This window comes from Terrapene carolina, unplaced genomic scaffold (genome assembly GCF_002925995.2).
Source record: "Terrapene carolina triunguis isolate 2854851 unplaced genomic scaffold, T_m_triunguis-2.0 Scaffold95, whole genome shotgun sequence".
Classification (NCBI taxonomy): domain Eukaryota; kingdom Metazoa; phylum Chordata; order Testudines; family Emydidae; genus Terrapene; species Terrapene triunguis.
In genome coordinates this window covers 17025354-17035825 of record NW_020664446.1, presented here as the reverse complement: position 1 = coordinate 17035825, position 10472 = coordinate 17025354, and positions in this window count along the sequence as shown.

The following is a 10472-nucleotide window of genomic DNA, read 5'->3' as shown; positions in this document are numbered from 1 at the left end:
TCATGAGAGAGGGACATTAATAAAAGAGTTTTATTATAACAGTAACCAAATCCATATTTTTAGGTATATCCCTAGACACACTTCATTCCTCCCCAACCTGCAGGCTAGGAGTAAATAATTCTAGTGCTGCAAGAAAAATTTTCTTTATTATGAATCTTTGTTTCATTCTTTTCCCTGGACAAACTATATCTTGTTAAGGACGCTTTTTTAAAAAAAGTATCTCATGATTATGATGAAGTACTGAATTTCTTGAATAGCCAAATTAAGGAAGAAGTGTTGTGATAATTAGGCCTACAAAATTACCCTAATTGTGAGCTCAACTGTAAAAAGTGTGTGAAGGTTTATGAAGTGTCACAATAACCAATCTCAATTTTGATGGAAAAAGTGCAAAAGGGAGACAGAAAGACTGAATTAGTACAATCAAAAAGGCCTACATGATATCACTCAAGCACTATGTTAAGATGCAGTACACAAGAAAAGTGTGGCACCAGAAATTAATCAAAATTGGTATGTTAGATATTAAGCCTAATTAGCAGACAAAATAATGAGGGGATGGGCTGTTCAACCCATCACTCCCTTTTGGGTTCTTAAAGACACTTTGGAAGAAAAATTGTTTACTGGAGCAAGTTTCATCATCATGGTTGCCACACCTATCGCCTCTTGGGACCCCAGATTTTCTTCATCCCAATCTTGAAGATATCCTGACCAAACTGAGCCAGACAGAGAGAGAGAGAGAGAGGCAGAGGACATCACCACCTGTGTAATGCCCAGGGTACAATCCAGACTAATGAGTAGCTGTGTCATCCATGTCCTCTAACCTGGGGTGCCTTTACACTGCCTTGCTTCTGTAGCCTCCATTCTGGATTGCTCACAAACAGTCTCCAGTGTGCAAGTCACTCCCAGCTATGTCTACGTGTGCGCTGCAGCCAGCCACACCTTGGCTGTTACCTGCCTTGGTTATACTGCATGCAGGGTGACCCAGCCACACCCCCAGTCTTAGATTTCCCCCCAAAAATGTATATCTTGTATTTCCCGGCCCTCTCCTAGGCAATACAAATGCATATAAAATCCATATTTCTTTAATAGAAATAATATGCACATATGTTGTTATCTCAAATGGAATTTCACAGGCAGTTCAATTTAAGCAAACTGGATTAAATAAAAAAAAAACTCTTTGCAGTTAACAAACTTGTTTTATTGTGAGACCCATGCTGTGCTAGCAACCAGACTATTTTTAGCTACAAAAATGAAGCCTGGGAATGACCTACATCTCTGAACTGTTTGGACTAACAGGCGGAATGGTAAGCAATTGGACAGAGGTCCTCAAAGCCATTTTGGGAAATCCTGAGGGATTTATGGAAAACTAGCAGACATTACATCTCTGCATCACTTGGACTACAAACTCTGATTCACCTGTAATGTATTTTATCTGCTTTAACTTCTCAATAACTCTCACTTCCTTTCTTAGCTAATAAATCTTTAGTTAGTTTACTAGAGAAACTGACTTCAGCATTGTTTTTGGTGAGATCTGAAATGTATTTGTCCTGGGGTAAGTGACTAGCTCTTTGGGGCTGGAAGAATCAAATGTGTGGTGAATATTGATTTTAATAACCTTTCATCATTAAGTCCAGTTTGCCTGGGTGGCAAGTTTGGCTGGTGTGCCTAAGGGGACTGCCTGTGTTCCCTCCTGAGACTGATATACTGTTACTTGGTGAAATCTAATTATAGAATATACCACCAGTTTGGGGTGTCTGCCCTGTTTTCTGACAGTCTGACCTGAGATTGGCCTCTCAGTTGTGAGCCACATACCAGGCACCGTGACACTGTTAAAATGAAAGGCAGCCTTACTTAATACTTTAAATCTTTTTAGAAAAGATATAGAAGAGAAGGAAAAACATTTGAAATGTAAAGGATTTTTAATGGTGTATTTGCCACAGTACTAAGCAGACTGAGGTCTCTGTATACCAAACCCCACGTCTTGTTTAAAACTGTTTAATGTTGGACAGTGACTGGGTCATGGTATTACTTTTAGCCATATATTCCATCTAAATTAATACAACGGAAGGTAGGGCGGGGTAGAACTGAAGCTAGAGATGAAGAACTGAATGGTTCAGATGAGGATCATTTACTGGATTCACTTTTGCCAAAATATGAATAAAATAATTGCTACTTAGTTTAATTTTTTTTTCTCTGAAACTCTGATCTGGAAAGTGACGTACTCATATTTACGTACCAACACATCAGTAGGGGCCTAAATTTGTGGGCTTTCTTTTTGAACAATCTGCTTTGATTTAGTTGGAATTTGCCTGAAATAAAAACCAATTTTGACTTCATTTTCTGCAGTATTAAAGTATTGCAGTGTTGAAAATAATAGTTTAATTACTTATCATCTCTATTCCACCTCTGAATAACCCGGTGAATATAAAAAACAGTTTTGACTTACTGAATTTTTATGTTTAAAGTCTATGGGTCATATTCGGGGCTATGAGAGAGCCTGTTGGTGCCCATTCACCAGCACAAAGGAGTTGTAAAGCTTCCCTCATGGGTAGAAGATGATTACTCTGGCATGGCGAAATCTCTGGTTGGCACAGAGACAGCCACATTGGCTCTATGTGATCCCATCCTAGCATCTCTTGCAGAGGAGGACCAGGGTGGGGTTGTTTTCTTCCAGATGAAATACTGCAAAATCAATTATTGCTTTAAATGTAAAAATATGATGAGAACTATTTGAAAGTTTTTAGGATAAACCAGACAGAGCTTGTGAAGTTTATGCTAGACATTAAATTAGGTACAAATGCAAGTGTAACCCATAAATGAATTAAACAAATGAAAATCAGGCAAACCCATTTTAGACAGTAAATGAACATCAATTATATATGCAGATGTCCTTTCCTCCATCATTTTTTTTAGGCAGACCACATTCATCGTAGTGTTTGAAATAAATAATATCTATGACTGTTTTTTGCTTGAGATAGATGGGGAATGGCGCAACATGTTTGTAACCTATATACAAACGATATTTACTTATTTCCCAGGACAGAAAAAGCAAAATTTTAATCTATCGCAAATTAATCATAGAATCGTAGGACTGGGAGGGACCTTGAGAGGTCATCTAGTCCAGTTCCCTGTACCTGGGAGCTGAGAGGTTCCCGCCGCGCTGCAGGGCTGGAGAGCTGAGGGGGGCCACCAACCGCAGCAACTGGAAGCTGCGGGGAAATTTTCCACTACCCCAACCGCTGGCCTATTGTGGGAGGGTCCCCCACTGCCAGCAGTGGCTGGGCTGCTATGGGGCCCCAATCTCATGGAGGTCTCTGGAAGCCATAGACTCCATGACTTCTGTGACATACTCATAGCCTTAACTATGACCCCCACATCCCTTTCCACAGTACTGCTTCTGAGGTAGTCATTTCTCATTTTGTATGTGTGAAACTGATTGTTCCCTCCTAAGTGGAGTACTCATAGAGCTGTATAATTGTTTTTCCATAGGAAAAGTAATGTTTCCAATCTGCCAGTACAAGTTCATTTCCATTTGTATTGTCGTCTAGCACAACTTTGCTTTGTTAAGCAATATGGTATTTATTAGCCATCATGCAGGAGTAATAACCGTTAGAGTTGCCAAGGTTAAGATGACAAGTTAGGAACTGTAATAGTTAGGTTCTCACAGCTCCAGTCCCGTGTTAGGCAGAGTGGCTCAGTGGATAGAGCTCTGAACTAGAACTCAGCAGTCCTGGATTGTATTCCTGGTTCTGCTGTGTGACCTCAGGAGGTCACTTCACCTCTGTTTCTCCTCCCATCCTTTGTCTAGGGCCTCTAGGTGCTACTATAATATAAATAACTCAGTGTTGTCATACATATGTACTATTTCCTCTTCCTGTTTGTCTTATTGAATATACATTGAAATGATGGGATCCCTGTGTGCCTGTACCACTTCCCTTTATTTGTTTTTCATTTCAATTTAAATAATAATAAAAAACATCTATACTAGGGATCCTGATATTACAACAAAATCCCAGCAGCGTTAAAATAATTATTGACATGTTAACTCTGCCAGCCACATACAAAAGCTGCTTCCCATTCCTTCATCCTTCCACGAAGCATATCTCAGCCCTCAAAACTCCCTGTCAAACAAATGTCTTTTGCAGTGTGCCCAGATCTGGCCCATTTTGGACCTTTACTGAATGAGGTTTCACAAATGGTAAAAAGTCAAGAAATATGTCTAGCTAGTATATGGAGACCACAATGCCAAAATCCCACCAATTTAACTCATATGGGGAATGAGAGGGTTATAGTTTAAGTGGAATTCTCCTACCAGTAGATGGGCCCAAATTCTTCTCCAAGTTACACCATTACAACCCTATTTACACCAGTATAGCAGATCAGTGACTGACCCATCATTTTCTGGATTTACCCTAAACTCCACTAGTTATATTGTTCATTGTACCCACAACCAAAGTCAGCATCTTTAAGCCACTGGATCCATGGAATTTCCTCACTCAAAAATATCAATTGCTTTTGTTACTTTTTTTATGCATGTAGGCATGACATTCTAGGTTTATCTAATCAGAACTACTATAAGGAAAGAAAAAAGTGGTCCTTCAAACTATCCCATAGGAATGCTGTCTTTTGGTGGCATACTACTAAACTTATCAACCCAGTTCTCACTTAATATTTCCAAGGAGGGATGCAAAGTTTTCTTTATTTCAAGAGGCACATACATTTCAGAATTATAATCAGCAAGACAAAGTCTGCAAAAATCTCCCATTTTGGTCTTCCAAAGGCAGGTCATATGCTCCAGGTCAATTATCAGTGTAGAAATTATAGGTGAGCTTTTCAAAGCCAACTAAGAGATTTAACCACATATCTCCCCTTAAACCCAGTGAGTTGTGTGGTTAAATGCACTAGTCAGCTTTGAAAATCTCAGCCTATTTTCTTAGTGCATTACTAAGATTGTTAATTAAACTGGTCATAGAGAAACATCTGTGGGAGAGAATTCCATTTTACGTTTTCCTAAACCTAGTCTTCTGAATGGCCAGGTTTTCTTTCTCCTGGAGTTTCATGGGTTGCTGCATTTCTCAAACCAGACTGAACATTTGTAGATATTCATTTTACCTTCACTGGAAATTAAAGACATATTCTCCAACATATAAAATAATCTGAGTATCCTCTGCATCAGTGAGCCAAAGTCAAAGTTCTCCCAAGCCAATGGCTCAATGGACTGATGCAGTTAAGAAACATCAGTTTCATAGCCAATGGTACACAAGGAAGTGTGTTTGACTGCCCTAACTGGATAATATTAATTTTGATGCCCCTTCAGATGTCAGGGCTCAGTAGCCTTCTAAACAAAATCTGCCTTTGCGGTGCAAATGAAGTGAAGAACCTTGAACATTTCATATTTCAATGTAGGTTTTACTCATTGAAAAATGAGATTTCTTAAATCTTTTCAAGATCATTGATTTGTGTATCAAAGAGCAAACAACTGGTTGCTGCTTTCAGACTGAAGTAATGTTCTCAGTTTGCATATCTACAGTCTCATCTGATTTACATACATGTAAATGAGGAGTAACTTTCCGGAGGCCAATGGAGCTACCCCAGTGTAAATGATATCTGAATCAGGCCCTTTGGAACTCAGCATTTGTGCTGAGCTACAAAGTTTTTCTATTTACTTTGACTCAGATCTATTAATAGGTCTATTTTATTTTTCAAGTTATTATTTTAACTTGACTGAATGATCTCCCGTAGCAAAAGGAGCTGAAAAGCTGGTGGATCTCCCCAGCTGGGCATTCCCTGAGTGTAGTAGAATTCCTGGTTGTCACAGAGCCAATGTAGGGGGCATTCTGGGGAAAGGGTAAGCGTGGCCATTGCACACTATGATCCCTAGCTGGTGAATCTGCCCCTGCATGCCGTGGCCAGCTGTGTGTAGTTTAGAGCAGCCTCAAGGAGTGAAACAAACCCTCATTCAGTGCCAGGATCAGGAAGTTGCACATGGATCCAAATAAGCAGCTAAAACTAGTAGATACTGGCTGCAGCTGAGGATGAGGCAAAGATGTTTATTTGGTATGTGCTAAAATGATAATTTACTTGTTAACTGAAATGTCTAATAAATAAATAGAACTTTGCACTTCTATATTTCTTTGCATTCAAAGATCTCAAAGCACTTTACTGACATTAAACTTTAAACACCCACAATGTGCACATATTACTAACAGTCAGTACAGATCAAATGTTCTCAACCTACTTCCAGATATCTCATATGCACTGAAGAGAGTTGACAATATATCCCTAAAATCAAGTAGGACTCAGAACCATTAAATACAAAATAGCAAGGTGCACCCTGTGTCCTAAATACTATTGAATGGTGTAAGTGGCTTGCAATGAAACCTGAAGTTTATTCATCTGCTTTCTGGTTTTGTTATAAACTCAAAAGGCAGCTGAGACTCATCTAAAGGAAAGCTAAGGCTCTCAAACCTTTTGGGTGAATGTGACCCAGGTTCAAGGAAGTTCAGCTTTGCATCAACATTCATGAGATGCAGGGAGATTCTCATGCTTTTCCATGTAACACAGTTCAAAATGCAGAGTTTTGCAGTAAGATTTTGGGGATCAGTTGAACCCAAAATTCATAGTGAAACAAGAGGAGCTACAGAATCAGAGAAAAGGAAATGGAGTGAGGCGGGATTTGATAGCAGCCCTCAACTATCTGAAGGGGGGTTCCAAAGAGAATGGAGCTCAGCTGTTCTCAGTGGTGGCAGATGACAGAACAAGGAGCAATGGTCTCAAGTGGCAGTGGGGGAGGTCTAGGTTGGATATTAGGAAAAACTATTTCACTAGAAGGGTGGTGAAGCACTGGAATGGGTTACTTAGGGAAGTGGTGGAATCTCCATCCTTAGAGGTTTCTAAGGCCCGGCTTGACAAAGCCCTGACTGGGATGATTTAGTTGGGGTTGGGGTTGGTCCTGCTTTGAGCAGGGAGTTGGACTAGATGACCTTCTGAGGTCCCTTCCAACCCTGATATTCTATGATTCTATGAAACGTTTGCATGTGGAGTGACACTGCCAAGCTTTGCACAGATCTCATCCTAAAAGGGGCAAATTAGAAATCAGTCAGTAGAAAGAAACAAGAACCAAAAAAAGGCTCTCATATGTCATGAGAAGATATTGGTGGTAGTTTAATTGGATTAATTCTTCCAACTTTTGTCTAGGGTAGTGGTCCTCAACCATAATCCTGAAGGCTCCTGAAAGTATTTTTTAGTGTATTGGACTATGTCCATTTGTTATCCTTGTTGTGCTAAGCTCAGAGAACTAAGTATTTGTCTTGTCTCACAGCAACAATTTTAAATGACCTGATTAGAGATGCTCATCAGTTCAGTTATAGTTTGTAGTATCAATGTACAACTAATCTGTTTGGAGGATACAAGAACCTTGTGCATCAAACCTCCTTGAACTTAGTGTACAAGTCCCTTCAGTATGCACATGAAATAATGCTTTGAGCTTAATGACATTTAAAACCTGGGATTCCCCAGGCTTCCTTTATAAATAAAGGCTATAAAAGATTAAACCGTTTTTATATGCCAGTAAAACAGCTTCAGATCCATACAAATTTAGGCAATGAAAAGTGAAATGTGTCTGTTTATAAGAGCTCCAGACCTGTGACAGAGAACAAAAGTCCGGGGAAAGAAAAATACAGCAGCTGATTTTGTATCTCTTTGCTAAGTGAAAATCCTCATATAAGATTTAATAGAATCTTTTAAAAATAAGCACACAAATGTGACCAACCTCAGTGGCAATGTAATGGACTGACTTTGCATGCATGAATGAAAAGGTCTGGTTCAGAGAGTAGTTAAGGGACCTACTAGAAGGCATTTCCTTAGCATAGGTGGAGAACTCTGTTTCTTGAGCGAAAGCACCTGGGTTCTAGTCTGTGCTCCTCATGTGTGTGTGATTCATATAGTGATTTTATCTGTGTGCAGCACATGAATTCATTATAGTAGTTCTCTTTCCAGAAGGAGATCCAGGATTCAGTTTTCCCTTCCCGACACCAGCACGGGTTTCAGCCCTTGCTCAGGAAGTATTGCTTTAAGTTGCTAAGCAGTGAGCCCTTTGTCTGATACCCTCCCAAGAGGCTCTGTTCAGTCATTCTCAACCAAGGGAGATGGCAGCTGTCATGTGGGAACTTAAGGTGGAGGAAAATGGTAATCTTAGCACTCTCTTGGTAACACAGTTGACAACCCAGAGAGGAAGGAAGGATAGCCATATAGTGACGAATGTCTCTTTTCTATTTCTTTAGCTCCTTTTGTGGAAGCCACATATGGAGAAAATCATTACAATGATGCTGAGTGAAAAAACTAGATACTTACAACCACAGAGTAGCATAAAATAACCTCCAGTGTCCGTCCTGAATATTTCCACAAAGTGTCTTAACTAAACTGTTTATTGATAGATTATTCTTTCCAGTATAGTGCCTATTGATAACCCAGATGAGACTGGTTTGTCAGCCCCTCCCCTGCACAAACACTCTAGGAGATTCCTTGCTATTTAGGATAGCAGCACAAGTTCCACTATTGATTACAAAGTCATATCGAGTGAGGTATGAAATACTCCCAGAGGTTACCCACCTAGAAAACATTGACGCCACATAGAAAAGCTTTCTGTCACGCTGCTAAAAAAAAAAAAAAAGCTAAATTAACTGAAATCAGTCGCTGAGTTTAAAGAGGAAATATATAATCTATAGAATTTAATACATATGTATAGATCCATGTTCTGTATGTGTGTGTAATAAAACACATATCAGAAAATAAATTTGTATGGCAAAGTCCTTCCATACAAATGTTGAACCCTAAAAATTCACCACCATATGATCCAAAGTTTCTATTTCGAATGCATAATACCACAATGGTTTTTAGGGTCTGATCCAAAGACAGCTGAAGTTAATTAGAATCTGCATTAAGGACTTTGAATCATCCCCTTTAAACATGATTACCAAGTCGGTTTAGTTTAATGAATGACAGACTACAGTCACAAACACTCTGTGATGGTATTAATGTATGCAACTTCCACTCACAGCTCAGTGGGGTGCATGTACATGTGAAAGGGATGGAAAGAGAGAAAGACATTTCCATGTGGTTACATGGTGTAGTGATTATTAATGTAAATTGCTGTTATCTCCACATAAGAAGATGCAAGACAGTTTCCAGGCTTTCCATGCACAAGAGCAGTCAAACATGAGGGGATATTAACAAAACCTTTTATCTCCTGCATATATCAGGCACTCACCCTGTGTTTTTCCTTTATTAGCATACTCCTAACAAAGGTACCAGAATGTGGAACAAATTAAATACTTTTTTTGGTCTGTGTGTTTATTGAGCTTTGGTAAACTGGAAAGTTTTATACACAAAAGACCTAATCCCCCAAATGCAAGCTATGAATGAGCTTTGAAGTTTTCAAAAGGCTCAGATTCTCTGTTGAGCTGTTTTTCTCTATATATTCAAAAATAAAATATTATAGTTAGTCACTAACTGACAGCACCTACCGTTGTGTTAATTGCTGAGCCTCAGGAGTGATTTAGAACAAATCATATGGAAATAAGTTATATACATAACATCACATGTCATTCTACAAGACAGTCAACGTGGCAAGAAATATGATGTAAAAAGTTGTTAAATTGTTGACATTCATTATTTAAAACTCTGAAAAGTTTCCCACAGGGAAAACAAATTTTAAAATATTGAAACTATGTGGAACACACACAGATGGGAGATGTAAAAAAAAAGCAAACTGAACCATGGATGAGCAAACCTAAAATCTGCAATAAAATTGAAAGCGAAACTCCTAACTGCATCACTGCAGCTGAATTGAATTTCTATATATGTCTCCCTAAAAACAGTTTCCCATTGTTTCCTCATGTCTCTTCATCTGTTGTCATTGTTTGTTTATGAATACGGAGGAGTATGAACCAAAACTCTACAACTATGTGCACCCAAATGTTGGGAAATCTGGATCCAGGTCTGAATTTAGGACTTGGACCCAAATCAGGTTATGGTCATCTACCTGGGTCCACAGCTCCCTTTCCCCTGCTAAAAGCAGGAGAAAGGACCCAGTCCCCTTCCTGATGAATACCACTCCCCAGTTGCTCCCCATTCTTCTTGGCCAATCCACCTCCTGCATCAGTCTGCTTTAACCACTGATCTGCCTAACGCAGGCTGCAATCCTTCAGTGGGACCTTAAATAAGCATCCTGTTGAAACTGATCCCTATGTAAGACGGGTGCTCAGACTGCAAGCTCCTTAGGTTTGAGACAGTTTGTTCTCAGTTACATGGCTGTAAATCCAGAGTAACTACTTTAACTTCAGTGGAAGAGGTGTAGCCAAGAAAAAAGGGTAGATAAGAAAGGAGAGTGGCAGAGATGAGCCATAAGTACCATAGTGTCCCAAGGTGGGAGCACAGCACAGGCGGCAGCATGAAGAAAAGAGAAGGAAGGGGAA